We start from the raw sequence: 16,905 nt of genomic DNA on the forward strand, positions 1-16,905 counted from the left end.
TGATCTTCGTGGAAAAACAGATACGCGTCACAGCATGTGTGAATGCACAATATGACGATAATTTTGAAAAACAACATTAGTTACGCAGATGCACAGCTATCTCCGAGCTAATTGACAAGTTATGATGATAGAAAGTTATTTTTTCTGAACTCCAGCCAAAGTGCTTCCATGCTCTGAAGCCCACAGGAAACGCACCATCTGCGCAGCGCTCCATAAACGTTTTGCTGTTTTCATTTTTAGACAAATGCGTTCTTGATGAGCAGGTTTTGTTTCATTATCTGCCTTAATGAGTCAAAGGTTTTGTCCCACAGTTTTATTGACATGTTTATAGGGAAGTGTTGGTTCTGTTTTGTAGTGGAAAAATATATAAATTATAATAATGCTGTGAGTTTGATTGATGGCTTTGTTAGTGTTTAACAGCTTCTGGTTTTGGAATGGAGGTGTTTCTTTATCAAATGAAAGAAATTAGCTATATAGAAATCCAAGCCTCTCCAATCCCAGGCTTTTATTTTGCAAATGCCTCTTTTTGGATTATGTCCCTCCAAGATAGCTACATTCTTTTTAATCCCCTTACCTTGCTTACTGGCAGATGTTTGCTTAATTTTGGCTTGCATGGTAGCAATTTATTTCTTGTAGAAGCCATAATAGCACAGAGCAGGTAAACAACAACTGTTAGTGCCTGTTAGTGAAATAGTAAACATGAGCTGATATAGGGCCTAAAGGTGGATCAGTAGTCAGACTCTGACTGGAGCGCACAGTATCTACATTGTTCTGTATGAATGGCCGTGTATGTTTGTCATTGCATGCCACCGTTCCCTGTCAGCCCCCATGGGAACCATAGCATGGACAGTGCTCCATCTACTTCACAGATGGAGTTTGCAATTGGATACCTCTAGTGAATAATCCTCTCATTACTTATCATGATGAACTGTGGCATGCAAATATCAATAAGGGACTGTGGTGAAGCAATCCAATTAAGGCCTAAAACCAGGAGTCTCATTAGTGCTGAGTCTCTCATAATGCAAATGACACCCTACTAGTAATCAACCTTGAATATAAATGGCCCAGGCAAATCCACCACTACAGGTGATTCTGTCTACCTGCATGTGATTAAAGACTCAAGTCAACACTGCTCTGTTTGAGATTTCAGAGAAGAAATTAGCATCCACCCTCTCTGTGTAGTTACAATGGCCAAAAAGCAGTGCCCGAAAGGAAAATATGTTTGAAATCTCAGCTGCGTATATGTGGCCTCTGTTCAGCGTTTTGCATATCACATTACATGTTTGCCATGAAACTTTTGGATGCAGATATTTTATATACACAAGCTAAACCCACTCAGGGCCTGTCATGTCATCATCTTCAACCCTATTAGCAGACACAGATGGCATTGGACAATTTTACAAAACCCCAAGCCTATGTTCTTCAACATCTGTGCATGACATGTGCATTGTGGTTACAACTTGGGAAGGATAGTAGCTTTGGCAAATCAACTATGGCCAAGGTTAGGCAGCTATTTGTAGTTTCTGTAATGTACTGTACAGTTAGTTTGAATGCTGGCAGGAAAGGACTGAGGCTTTCCACAATTAATAACCCAAAAAGATCACAAACAATACTTTAGTTAAGGAAAGACTGTGAGTACGCATGACAGTAAGAAGAATGTTAATTGCAGGTTTATAACTGGACGTAAAAAGCGTAAAAGGCTGACTTGCTACACATCCGTCCTTCTTCCCTTACTTTCAGCCTCACTACATACTACTGTATATAGGGCACTGTGTAGGCACTGAACAATGACATTAGACATAAATCTTGAAGTGTGGAATCCACCATAATGAAGTAATGTCTAGTATACCGAGATTCATCCACAATTTGTTACAGAAGGCTTTCCCTCTCTCTTATCCAGCATGAGTTGTAGAGGTAAGGAAGGTAAAACTGCTACAGGGTTAACAGCTGTTTACTTCAAGGGTCATTGAACAAGTTCAGCTACACAGCAAACACCTCTTTATTCACATTTAAAGCAATGCTCCTTGAAGAAAACAAGGGTTTTAAGACAATACAGGAATTGTATTGCACTACTTCTTTTTGCAGTGTTATCAATATACTGGCACCAAATATTGATGTTTTTATTAAAACACAGAGGTGCTCTAAACGGATCCAATTTGACTTACCAGTTTGATTCACTAGTGGTTAATGACTCCTCATGGTGGCTGTTATATAATGAATGAGGGTAAACCTGCAGTGAAGAGGGAGAAGATCACAGGCAGAACGTGGCAGACAGCGGTGGAAAGAAAATCAGACAGGCACTGTCATCTTTCGAGTCGAAAGTCTGAACCAAAAGTCTGTTGTCAAATTCTGTGAAACTTATACCACATGGCAATGAATGAATACATAGTTCCTGCTTTTAGTTGTTTTAGGGGTATTTTTCTTCTTCACTTACACAGATATCTTGCAATTTATCAAGCAGCACAGAATCACTGTATCATGATCCTATTGTTATTGCGAGCAATGTATCCTGATAGTATCATATTGTGACTTACTCTGTCACCCCCCCCCCCCCCCCCCCCCCCCCCCCCCCCCACTACTTTTAACATTGCATCAGTCTTCACTGGTTTTGAATTAATAATTAATTATATCTTTTTATTGAGTTGTAATGCAGTAGATAGGATGGGTCAGCACAAGCATCACCAGAGAGGGAAGAGAGACATGATGCAACAAAAATGCAACCTGACAGAGAAATCCCTCAGCGTTATTAAAGTCTGTCCAGTGCTCCCATGGCCACATCACACCAGCTGTGGGGGCCTCTTGAGTTTCAGGCACATAGATGGTGATGGTTTGTTTCCACACAAATTACATACCATAAAATCAATCACATTTAAAGTCACAAATTAACCTGTTATATCTCTTTGCTTGCTTTGTCATTTTTACGCTTCTGGTTTTTTACAGATTGAACAAATGAGCTATAACGTGTTGGGGAGGTGTATTTCTGAGCTCTGGAGAGAACCAGACAAGCTGCTGCGCCCTGCTCTGAACCAGAGGTGGGCGAAGTACTCAACTTCAGTACTTAAGTGAAAGTACAGATACTACTGGTCAAATGTTACTCCGCTACAAGTGAAAGTTGCCTGTTCAAAACTCTACTTAAGTGGAAGTACTGAAGTACTTGCTTTAAAAAATACTTAAGTATTAAAGTACAATTTGAAATTGCATTTGTAAGGTATGCCTGACTAGCTTGTAGAAGCCGCAGAATAAGGAACACTAGAATGTTACAGAATGAAGCAATCCAAATGAAATAGAAAATAGTTTATTTTCCATCAATACTCCCTCATTTAAAATGAAAAAGGTGAGAACATTGCCCCTTAAGCACAGAATCATACCTACATATACATACCTATTGTGTACACAAAGGCTGAAATGCATCCCTATGGAGAACACCACATTCAGCCTGAAAACTGACACCATTATCCCAGCGGTCACCGACAATAAAACTTGAAATTTCACCAACTTAAAAAATAAAAAGGCATATGGTTTGTTTATTGGCAAGGTCTAAGTGTAACGGCTGTTTCCTTTTTTTAAATTGGGATTAAAGTGATTAAGTAGAACAAAAAAGCAAGTGCCAGCTAATGACAAACACAAAAAATCCTGCCATCAACTCAGTTTGCTAGAGACTCTTGAAAAGGTCACATTCTCCCTCTCCAGATATACATTTGTGTACCGTCTGTATACATCAATGAACATAAATCAGTGTACTTTTAAACTGGCTTGACTAGCTAAACGGACAGCTGTTAATGCAACAAACAATTTATCAGAGGTCCAACAGTGGCAATCTACTCAACAGGTAGCCATTTAAGTAAACAGAACACACATGGCTAGTGTTTATAGAGTCAGACGCATCAAATCTCAATTGTCAAGTCAGTTGAAGTTGTAAAAGTCCTTATTCAACTTAAGCAGAAGCTGATTCTCGAAGTTGCGGGAGCTGATGGTTGCCCGCTTTGGCCTGAAGATCAAGCCAGCCAAAAAAAAAAAAAATGAATATAGGTTCACCATACTTTATCATTACATCAAGGAGCTAAACTATGCAAGTTAGTTTCAATGTTTCAGAGTAGGCAAAATTAGGACATTTAGAACATCTTCCTTACCAAGCTTGAGGATATTCTCATCAGTAGTCCAGGAGGTTTTGAACTTTGGGTTGAGAATGGCGGCTGCAATAAGCTCCGGATCACCCATCATGCCGCCAAAACGTTTGCTCAAACCACTCAGAAGGGCCTCCACAAGTGGCTTGCAGAATCTCAGTGATGGCTTCATCTTCTCAAGCTTGGTGATGATGGTGGTGATTGTAGGGAGCAGCCATCCCATTTGAACATCCTTTTCTCCTTGCAAGGTGTTGATTGCCTTAGCAACTGGGCTCATGGTGGTGACGTATTCACTCAAAAAGGCCATATCAGCTGGACTGTACCTAACATGCAAAAAAAAAAAAAAAAAAAAACCCTCAGATTACTCATGAATTACACTTAAGGTGCCCAAGAGATCCTGCATGATGTCACTTGTCAACGTTCCACAAAAAAAAAAAACCTATGCTACTCAAAACCATGCTGCTAAAGTAGCCCCTTAAGATTCCACGTACCTCTAGCGGGATGCTGTCAAAGTCGCTGAAAACACTTTACTACAGCACTACACTACTACGACAGTACAGTGAGCCTTTAGTAATACATTACAACTTAGTCATTGCCATTTTACTAACAGCACATTTATTACAGGGGCAGAATCTTAAGGGGTTAATTTTGCTCATGCCCACCCATCCGTAGTGCATGCTCACCAACTTACAGCCCCTGTGATGTCTCCAGAGATCAGACTTTCACTAATGTGTTCAGGGGCAGATGGCAAGCTAAATCAAGGGAAATGCATATGATGACAAAAAAAAAAAAAAGAAAACGTGCTAAAAACATGCAAGATCTCATAGGGCACCTTTGAATTAGAACATTCTTTTCTTCTGTTACCTATTCACAAATAATGTCTAACAGGCAGGTAATGTGGCAAGCATTTCTATAGACAATGAAACCATTAAAAGACAAACTTACATAGGAACTTTGAGTTCAGCACAGACAGCCCTCATGGGTCCTTCTCCTTCATCTTTGAGGATTCTGACGATGCGCTCCACAGCCAAATATAAAGAGTTCCATCTTGTCTTATTTGGCTGTACCAATTGCAACTTGCAGTGCTTCTCAACTGACTCTGCAGCAGGAGTTGACCTCGAAGTCTTGTTCCAGAGAGCCTGGGACTTCGCGAAGGCTGACCTGGAGAGCTTCTTGTAGGCCTCTGCACTGTTCGCATTCTCAACATCCACCGTAGAAACCAAATTGAGCAGGTGGCAAGCGCACCGATGATGCTTTGGTAGTTGGTACTGGAGGCCATCATCTTCAGCCATGATCGCTTCAACATCGAGGAAATCGGTCTCTTCATCAGATCCATCAGAGCCATCATAGTCACCATCTCCTTCCCCAGTTTCCTCCTCAGCAATGTCATTGTGGTTTTCATCCAGTCCAAACTCACGAAAGGCTTTGAGAAAATTTGAACCGTTGTCAGTTGTGGTTCTGACTACCTTCTGTCGGATTTCATACTCCGTGTGTATGTCATTTAATGCACTTGCTAAGGCATCAAATGTATGAGGACCCTTAAGTTGCCTACAAGCAAGTGCCACAAAATGTCTTTGGAAACTGGATGAATCCAGCCAGTGTGCCGTCATGCCTATAAAACTCCTCCTTCTGGCAGTCCAACAGTCAGTTGTTGTGCCGATGTAGGCAGTCTTACTCATTGCTTCTTTGATCTTTGCTTTCATGGTCATCATGGCGGTGTCAATTCTGCGGCACACAGTAGTTCGAGACATTACAACAGCGTTTGAATTCAAGTCCAGGACTAGGGTCTGGAAAGATGGCTGTTCAACGATGGAGAAGGGTTGGAAACCTTGAACAATGAAGCGCAGTATAGAATTTTCCACCGTTTTCTGAGACACTTGCCTTGTTTCCTCAAGCTTTAGTTGTTTGACTTTAGATGCCGTTCCAGGCTCAGTTTTCCTCTTGGAGGCATTTGAGGTTAGTTCACAATACTTTGCCAGTTGACAACTGTGTCTCCTCTATAAAAGAATAGAATTTTAGTTAGCCAATTCAAATCACCACAACCACCCTCCCCCCTCAAATCCAACCAAGACAAACCATATTTAATTATACATTAATCAGATAGTAGTAGCAAGAGTTTTAGCCTATATCTTAGTATACGGATAAAAACAATTCACCCATCAAGACCATGCAGCATGACTTGTTAAGTAGCCATGCTTCTAAAGCAAGTGTTGCTACTGTACAAGAACAAATGGTTTAAAAAAAATCCCTTCTCTCTATACTACAGCGAAGAGCATTCAGTTATTCTCTGAAAAGTTTGACAGAAATGTCCAACTTTATTTTGAAGTCAGATTTATCTGAGCCGTCACAGATGAGAAACACTAGGTCTACATTTCAATAATAATAATAAATCATATTAATTTAAATTAAATCAAATGAAAATGGCTGAGGTGGAGGTATAGTAGCCTTTCCCAGAATCAGTTATTTCCTATGTATATCTCAGACCTTGAGGTACTTAAACAATTTATGTACAAACATTCCACAATTTATGGTAAGTAATGTTGAGCCATTATTTTTGCCTTCCGTAGAAGTCCTGCGTTGTGTTCATTGTGGCTCAGTAGTTTGTATGGACAATGCTTCCCCTTTGTGGAGATATAGGTCGAATCCGCGCTACCAGCCTAATAACCCATTTACTTCCCGCTTTCGTTTCATCAGACAAATATGACAACAGCCCGCAGCCAGGGATTATTGCATGAGAACAATGACTTAAAATAAATACCATATTACTAAACCACGGATTAATGTAGAAATATAGCCTACTACTACCGTATATTAAACACAAACGGGCCACTCCACGTTGCCATTTCACTTCTCAGGATTTTAGGCTAGATAGTTGTTCAGTAAATAGCATTGTCGAGAGCACACGCCCCACGAGGTTATATTAGACCACTTTCTAACATATTCTGCAGATTGGTATTGCAACACTAAAATAAATGTCGTATAGACACGGCAACAAACAGTTAACCTGTGCAGACCTTGTGGTTTTGACATTCTAAAGAATGGTGTGGAAAGCTGCCAGAGCTAACACGAGCTATGCCAACTTGCTGGACCGTTGGCTGTAGGCAGCCAGAGTTCGTAGCCACAATTCATGAGAATTAGGTTTCACGATAGAAACGACAGAAGAGAAATGTCATGATGAGACACTTCGTCCAGCACTACTATTCAGTCATTCTGTCTGACCCCTGGAGCATCACATTAAATTAATGTTATTAGCGTAAATGGAAGTGCATAAAAGTAATATGCAGTGCGTTGGCTCGGTAGCTAGTCCAACCTGCAGTAGGCTATGTCTAACGAAATGACTGCCCTGCCACGTTAAGCCTTATAGCCTTATTTAAGTTTGTAGACAAGTTTCGTTGAGTTAAGAAGTTGTCATTTCACTGGCAATGATAAGCAACCCGAACTGCCACATAGCAAACGTTCACAAACAAAACATTTAGGCTAGTTACATACCTGAATATGCTTCCGCAGGTTCGACGGTGAATTTTTGTATGACGTGATGTAGTTCACTTTTGGCAAACATAGGAGGCATTTGAAACGATAAGAATCGTTTATGAGCTCTGTAAATTGGAACATTCCCTTCAGGTATGGCCATGGGTGTTCCTGCTCATCTGAGCATCCACCACCGTCTCCATCTTCGTCCATCTCGCAGTAGGAAAAGAATGGAAATGACGTTGAACTTTTATTTATAGCCCACGCATATACGTGATGCCACCCTGATTAGTGATAGGCTCCCACCTGGGGCGGACACCCGAGAAAGTAACGAGTAACGAGAGTCTTAACAGAAATGTAGTGAAGTGAAAAGTATGGTATTTGTAATTCAGATGTAGTGAAGTGAAAGTCAAAGTATTTATAAAAAAATAAACTCAAGTAAAGTACAAATACTCAAAAACTGTACTTAAGTACAGTACTTAAGTAAATGTACTTCGTTACTGCCCGCCTCTGCTCTGAACTAAGCTAATCGCCCTCTGGCTCCAATCTTCTCATCTAACTTCCAAAATCTTGAACTATCCCTTTAACTAATCAGTAGAGAGGATGAGAAACTCCACTCAACTTGAACAAATAATACTATGTACTCTTCTTTTTTCACATTTTGTATTTATCTCTGTAGCTTCTGCTACTGTGTTTTTCATGTTCCCGTCTCATGTTTTCTGGTATTCTTGTAGTATGACATGGATTTCACTTAGATCATCACACAGGGGTGTCTTAGAAATCAAGCGACACTGAAAAAGATCACTGCAATTCATGCCTCCTTCATGTTTTTGCATGTTTGCTATTACAAGATCTGAATATTTTCAGAAAACTCAGCCTCACTAGCTGCAGTATGGGGGCTTCTGGCCATAAGAGGAAATTTCTTGAATCTCTCTGGTTTTTACTTGTCATCTGCAGATTCCGCTTCTCAGTCTCCCTTTCACACCATGACTTCTCCCCAAGCACTTAGGCCAGATGACAACAGTCACAGCAGAACTACAACTTTTTAGATATGTCTGATTTTGTCCAGTCTGGCAGTGCAAGCTGGTGAAGCTTTCCAAGATCTGGCAAGAGTGAAATGAAAGAGCCGTCGTGCCAATAGCCAACGGGAGAAGTGGGAGAAAAAGACAATGAACTGGAAGAAAAGTCATTTTTAACAACTTCCCACTCAGAAATTTCACATCAATAGCAGTTGCAAAATCCATCTGCTCTGCTCTTGATGTTAGTTTTATTCAAAGGGAAAAACAGAAGGAGAAAACATGTTCAATAATGGCAGATGTATCAAAGTTTAATGTCTTTTGCCTGTTATCTTCTAAATTTACACCTCTGCTGCTCTATCTGAGTTTAGTTCAGAAGTAATAAAACACAAGTTTGAGAGACCACAACTGTGTGTGAAATACCATAGCTTTAATAGTGCCCCATGTGTTGCACCATTACAGCAGTTTTCAAAGCACTTTAGATTGGTAACACCTCAGATTATAGGTAGCCTCTTCCATAACAGTAGAACTACCATCTGCTTAGACTTCAGCAGCATCTAGCAAAGATATGGATATGATGCAGCTTGAAACACCCAAACAAACATTCACCAGACCTTTAGGAAACTTTGAAAGTTATATGGTGAGAAATTAAAAAAAAAAAATTTGTATAAACCTTGCAATGCAGTTACACAGCGACTATTAAATTCAGCAATTATATATAATAGAGTCCCATAATGAATTATTCATCATAAGTGTTGGACGAACTGTTCACTGTTCATTAATGCCATACTACACAGAAAAAATATTTAAAATGTGTACATTGTACATCAAGAAATTTATCCTAAAACTGCATATCTTATCTTATCTAATACATTTTCATGTCATAAAGCAGCTTGATTAAAACGGCTGTAAGTATCAGCATGTTACCAGATTACTAAATTATTCTTTATACTCAAACTGGATGTTCTCTGAAGTGCTCCAGCTGCGAACCTTTCAACACATATTATAAGTGAAGTGGGGCTCATTAGGCAGGATGTATTCTGAGGGGTTTGAAGTGTCAGCTTCCTGTATACTTCTGTTAACTTCTCAGGGTCTTCATGTGTGATACAATCTCTGATGCCCTGCCAATCTGTCAAAGCTGTATTTTCAGTCTTCATGTTTTTCTTTTATGGAGCTGTGTAGCAGTTTTCTGTTTCTGACTGTTTGCTAAGCCCCAACCCCTTAGCTACAGCCTGCCACTCAGGTGTTGCTAGCTAGCTATGACTATGTTAAAGGACTTTAATGACATGATATTATGCTAAAAGACTAAAACTGCATGTCACAGGCACAAAGATGGCATCCTCACCAGTTAATGATAATGTCGTTGATATGTAAATAGAAAGAAAAAGCATTGTTGTTGGTTGGCAGTGTGACGCTGGTTAGTCCTTGTAGTATGATAAGGAAGAATGTAAGACCAGTCTGTCATTTGATACTAACATAACCCTGTCTGATTGCTTGGCTTGCAGTGGGGAAATATTACACAGTGTATGTGAGAGTTACAAACAGTTCTTTTTCAGTGTAACCTACAACCCCACAATGAACAGCTGATGATGTGCTCCTTGGCTTCAACTACATCTGTAAGCAGTGAGCAGATAAACACACAGTTTAAATCACTCCTTACACTTTTGCTCTTGTGTTTTTGCTTTCGGCAAGGCTAAAACAAAGACACAGGCTTCCTAACTCCTGAAGTGCAGCGTATTCTTCTTACTACCATCCCATTCATGCTGTTTGCACCGTGTGGAGGATTCCAGTGCTGCTGTGACCTGTGGTCACTAACTTAAGACTAGATAGTCACTCTTTAGAAAATGTGCCTTGCTTTACTTAAGAATAAACTGTATTCTGGTATTGCAACACCAATTCACACGGGTCTAGAACCTCACAGTTCATTTTCAGTTTCTAAGGGGCACTATCAGAGGTCGCAGACCTAAGTGCCTCTGGATGCAATTGGATAGACCTCAAAACAATCAGAGCAACGAAACATGACGCAGCACAGAGCGGGGTCATTCGGTAAATTAGGCTTTTAATCAATCCTCTCGGTGCTATGGCAAACACATCTTTCTTATCAACAAACACCGTGAGTGCAGTTGTTTGTTCTCCTTGTAGAGAAAATACACTGTCCACTTTATTTAATATTGCTGCAATAGAGGATTCCGCAGACCTCTCCACATCAGCAGCAGTTGTCTTGGTTGGTAACGAAACAGCTTCAGCTGCGCTCCTCCGTCAGTCACTTCAGATAAATGGTTGTGATTGGCCCGACCTGTCCCAGGGTGGATGGTAATCTGTCAGAACAGGAGGGCGGCTACACTCATCTGTGAGACCAAGTAAACATGAGCTTGCTGATTGGTCTGGTTTCCAGGCTGAATAAGACCATTTTGTCAAAGGTTTCTCACTTTGTGATAAAATTATTTTTCTCCTCCTCCTACTCCTCCCTTCCTCTTTTTCCTCTTTCACATAAAATCAATGTACATACTGTGAATCCATTTAAATTGTAAAAACTCTTGGGAGGTTGGTCCATGATAGCACATTCACTGCCATCTGGCTTAAGTTATAGACGGGCACCTGTAGACGAGGCCATTTTTCACCGAACTCACTCTCAAGCTCAGTCGGCTTACAATCATTAATATGATAGTGGGCCGAGACTCTGAAAAGCTTTGAGCAGCCTTGAAGAAAATCCAATTATGATCTTTGATTCCTCTCCAGAAACAGATTACCTATCTCACTAATGACATTTTCCTTCCCATTCATGCCCTCTCTAAATGAAACGATTGAGAGACTGTGTGGGTGTTCCAAATGTGCAGGGATGGTGATGACTATCTATTCGTTACAGGTCTATCAGATGGACAGCTCGCATTATGTAGAAATGCTTTTCTCGGGATTCCCAGCTGCATGAGTTGAACTTTATAAGGATTATTCAAACTGCTCCTTATATTAAGTGAAAGCAAGAGAGGAAAGATTTTTTTTTTCACTTTACCAGGATTTTAATTCAAATGAAAAGAAGACAGATTGACATCCAGACAGCTACTGGGCCCTTCATCAGCTGTAGCAGATGGGCTAAAGTCTGTCTGATCCATGAAGGTCTCTGTAGATCCAACCAGTTTAAAAATAAAGCGGTAATTTTGCTTTTTAGCATAATCTAACGACCCCATAAAATATCTTTTAATATTTTGAGGCTAATGCAACAAAGTTGAACTTTTTCACAATGTCAGCTTTTTTAACTATTGTCATTACAATTTACTCTTTTCCTTTGAAAAAAAAAGTACTGTCTTTAAATGATGAATAATTCCATAATTCACACAGCTCATTACAGCTACTAACGATCTTAAAACCCCTAAAATCACAGTGATGATAAGAACCTGGAAAGCTTTCTTTCCTGGGATCACACTGGGATCAGATACTGCAGTCACTTTGTGCATTTTGTTTATTGACCATGCTTTGTGTGATGGAAAGCTACACCATGTACATCAAATCTACTTGGGTAGTGTCAAGCCAGTTGCTAATCACAAGTAGAACATGACTGCTCCCTCCTTAGAGTTGGCACTGATAATTAATGGGTATTGGACATTACATATTGGGGAGATTTTTAAACAATCCTGTAAACACTGTGCCTACAGAAAAAGTTTTTTTTTTTTTCGTCCTCTGGGATTTCATGTCTTTTCACACAGTGTTGCTGGAGGATAGCATGACATTTTCTCTGTAATACACCAAAGTGTAACTACAGCACCTGCACAAATATTCCTGCCAGTGTACCTCTGATACTACCTCCAAAGCTCTGGCAACATTACGGGCATATTGGCACTCAGATGGAGTCCTTACTGCCAACCATTAGAGCTCCACACCTGAGGCTAAGCGAGCAGCAGTCACACAAGCCCCAAAAGAACCAGCTCAGCTTTGCTATGTTGTTGTGTTTGCTTTTTTTTACTCTTCAGACCACATTGAACGAGGGGTTCGTCCTTAATCCAGGTCTTTCCGTTTGCATATACATGCTACAGCGTGTAAACATGAGTGTTGCAGAATAAAGAGCTTATTGTATGTCTCTGCTGGTTTCTTACAATAAATGTCAGTGGTCTTTCATCTTAAGCTTTTCATTTCGGAGAGGCACCCCTGATTCAGCAATCTTTCCAAGACTGAACTGAACGTGAAGGCATGTAACTTCTCAGGGAGAGAAGCAGAAGGATGGTCAGCTGGAACGATGGACAGATCGACAGTCAGAGGGCACGGCTGACTCCTCTTTTCTTCCTTGTCTTGAGTGATCAGAATCTTCATTGGAATTCGGCAATGTACACGGCCGGGTAGTTAGCATGTCTCCAAGGTTAACATTTTTAATGCAAGACTGAGGGATTCAGAGAAGTGCTCCTTTGAAGTTTCTTGTTGGAGTCAGAAGGGAGGCTGCAAGGCTGTTGAAGACTGTCTGCAATATTGACATTAAAACTCAACACATAGAATGATGCCAATTGAAATTTCATAGTGTTCCCTTCGGGAAGCTGGGGAGTTGGGCATGCCAGTGTGAGATGAATAATGAAACTTCCCTCGCTTTGCTCATTTTTTATTTAATGTGGAACTCTCCTTTGTTGCTCCCTGAAGCTCCACAGGAGCCGGTGTGCACATAATACAGGTGTAGAGTCAAAAGAAAAGAGTCAAGTTCTTATTTTATATATGCATAAAACTGGGCATGAAGGTTAAATGATTATGAATAGTCTTTTGTTATGGATTTATGGATCGCTGCTGGCTTTCTCTGTTGTTTGTCAGCACATGCTGAATGTGTAAAGCAGGCTTTTGTAATGAGTTTGGGCTGCATTTTGAATCAGTTTCTTTCTCTCAAGGATTGACAAAGACACCTCAGGGTATAATTGAGTCATACTATTATACACACACAAAAAATGTGGCATGCAGATTTACCTCATCTTCTTGCACATTCAAATTGGGTCACGTGCGCTTACTTACACTGTGAAGTAAGCTCAGGGATTTAATAGGTGTGGTGTCACTTGAAGTTAACTGAATTTAGCAAGAAGTGTTTTTCATGATCTCACCAGTCCAAGGATGGGTGTTGCAGCTAGACTTTAAACTGTTTCATCTTTGCCCACTTGAAAGCATCGTGGCCACATATAAATGACAAAAGAACACAGCAATATTCTGACATTCAAAACAGTAAATGTGTATCAGGCTGCAGCTGATAGCAGACCCCAACATATGCACAATTTACATCTGTTTGACTACTGTTTGCTGAAAACTGGTTTTTGGAAATTCCTGATGCTTTCCAAAAATAAAACTTTCCATTCTTCTTTAGTATGAACAAATGAGTTTGGATTTTGGACATTGTAGGTGAGGTTTGGAAATAAAGATAACTCACTGTTTATTACTGACAAAAAGAAGATTTTAAAGAACACCAGCCTCATTCTTTAACCTAGACATCTTCAGTCCATGTGCTGTAGCTGTGCTGTGCTTGTTATGTCAGCATGAGAGCGAAACCTGTTGCATTGTCACTTGGCAACAGGTATAACCTGGAAGGTAGACTTGACAGCACAGTTAAACCTTTGGGTAAAGGGTACAAGCTCATGGCTGCATTAGAAGCGAGGTTGCAATTTCCCCACAAGGCTGATATTCAACCAGTGATAAATGACACTAGTATCTCACCAGACAAAATAGTACTTTTTTTTTTTTCATTTCTCTGTGAACAATAGTTGTAGGCGTAATGCATTCAGGCAGTGATACAGGGACTCAACACAACAAGACTTTTTAAACATCTGTTGTTTTCCATTTGTCAGAAACAGCTGCCCTACCTGCTCCCATCTCATCCACCCTTCCCTCTCCTTGCTGTTACATCTCCCCTGTTTCTCTTTGCCTGAGTCATCTGATAGTGTTGCAGCGCAGCCTCCGGGGACTCTGTGCTCACCTCTGAATCATAGCTCACCTCCCGAAAGGTTAATAACCTAATGAAAAGTCAAGGGCATCTGTTTGAGTCGTGCCACAGCTGAGTGCTGGGGAAGCAAAAAACAGGAGAGAAACTGCCAGGGCAGTGTATTGGATTTTGATTTAAGTAAACAAAGGTGCTCACCTACTTCAAACCCCGGAAAGAATGACAGTAAGAGCAGTGGTTTTTGGCTTTTAGCTTTTTTTTTTATGAGATCACGAGGTCAAGGAGCGAGAGTGTTGTTGTGTCTCATCATAAGAAAAATGATCCCCTTAACCTTTTGTGATATGAATTGAATCTTTTGCTCTGTCTAGTGCAGACCTACTTTACTCCTGTGCACAGCACCACATCATGAATCACTTCTCATTTCACTGTGAGAAAGCTATCCCCAAAAAGAAGAGTGGTGGCTCTCATATTTAGGGAAAGTTGGTTTTAATCTAATGACTTTGTTCATGAGGTTTCCTCGCTTTTTAAAACCTCCCGAGAGTGAAAATGATCCACCTGTGAGCCTGTGGAATCAGTGAGTCATGCTAATTAGCAATTACATCCACAATCACCCATGTTAATTCACTTAGGGGGAGGTCAGTGTAATTCATTCTCATTTTCAGAAACTAGGAATGACATTAAATTAATGCACCTAAAATAAGTGGCATTTAAGAAGCAGAGTCTCCCAGTCACAGAGGCAGCCACAGGCACACACACTTGTCTCTGTACTATTTTATTCTATTACTCAGTACCTACACACATTCACACTTTCTGTTTGAATCTTTACCTCTCACAGGTTCTGTTTGAAATCTAATTTTCCCTCAGAACAAAGCTTCTATCTCTGTCCAACACACATGTCCTCACATGGGCAGTGTCCTGTGGGACAGCTTACTTGATTTTCCACTTGTTTCTCCTTGAACTACATCTCCTGACTGCTCAGTTACAACCTTTGGCATTTATATCAAATGCAATCTCCAGAGGACAGATTCAATATTATGAGTTATCTGAAACAGTCTGCAGCTTACACTGTCAAGCAAACTATAATCCTATTCACCACACGGTTCTAGGTATTTGTGGCAGATAGCAATATTTGAGAGTTGACAAAAAAATCCAATAATGTATCGGCTGATGTTCTTTTTTTCCACAGAAACATGTAACATTAATAAAAAAAAAAACATTTTTGATAAGGAGCCCTTTAGCTTAATCCAATGTATCTGCGTTTAGCTAAAATCAGCTGATGGAAACCCATTAGTTTGAGGTGTGGCACTTAGGAGGGAAATACTCTTTCAGGATCTAGAGCATATGTTTTTTCATGAGATGTTAAGAAACATGTATAATGAATAAAGCCGCAGACCCAGCTTGAAACCTTACAAGTAAAAGTATCTTTGGGGAAACAGAACATATACTAATGTGTCTTTTCTGTGGCAATACCTAATTGCAACAAGCAATTAAGAATACATTTCAGGGAAAAAAGACAGCACACAATCCATCACGCAGTTCAGATGACCTATCAAGAGATTACTTGATAAGTTGCCCTGCCTAATCTAGTTAACATGGTAATTTTTCAGATTTTAATGATTCATTTCCTCAACACAGTCCAGAGCCAGCCACACAGATTGTGTTGTGTTGTTGCTTGCTCTTGTTGTTTTTGCGAGTGCATTGTAGCAGGAAAAACAGCTCATTAATACAAATTCTAAAATGTTTGTTTATTTATTTATTTATTATTGCTTTTTATATCTAGTCATTTTTACAGTTTGTTACATGCACATACTGTGTATGTGTCAATGTTTTCTAAGCAGTGAGCACAATTATTTGAACTACCCAGAGGTTCAGGGTTCAGGGCCTCAACCTTGTACAGTTGTCATTTAGACACCACCCAAACCCCATGGATTTTCCCATCTGCATTTGCAGATAAACAAGAAACCCAATCCACAGGCTTTGCTGTTTAAGACCAGAGTTCAATTCCAGCTGACAGACTCAGAGGAGATTTTCTTTGTAACCTGTGCTTTCACCATTAACCACAGAATGTGAACTAGCAAACCTGGACATGGAGTAAATTGCATCAGATGCTATCATCAATCTCTATCTGTTGGCAGCATGTCTTATAAACTTACCAGGGCCAAGGAGCTGTAGTTGGCTGGACTGTGCTGTATCTCAGTCACACAGGTCTGTTCAGAAAGTCCTGTGTGACAGGCCATGAAAGAACTCCTTGATAGACCTTCTGTGCCCCTGGGATTTTCAATTTATCCTGAATAAAAAACAAACAAACAATTATTACAGAACAGCTGATGTTTTTGCCAAACTGTTCTCTTATTTGGGAACTAATCTTTATAAGTCATGGTATGATTATATTTGTATTTAAGAG

The sequence above is a fragment of the Trachinotus anak genome, unplaced genomic scaffold (genome assembly GCF_046630095.1).
Source record: "Trachinotus anak isolate AG129_WGS33_773 ecotype Australia unplaced genomic scaffold, CSIRO_AGI_Tana_v1 ptg000013l, whole genome shotgun sequence".
NCBI lineage: Eukaryota > Metazoa > Chordata > Actinopteri > Carangiformes > Carangidae > Trachinotus > Trachinotus anak.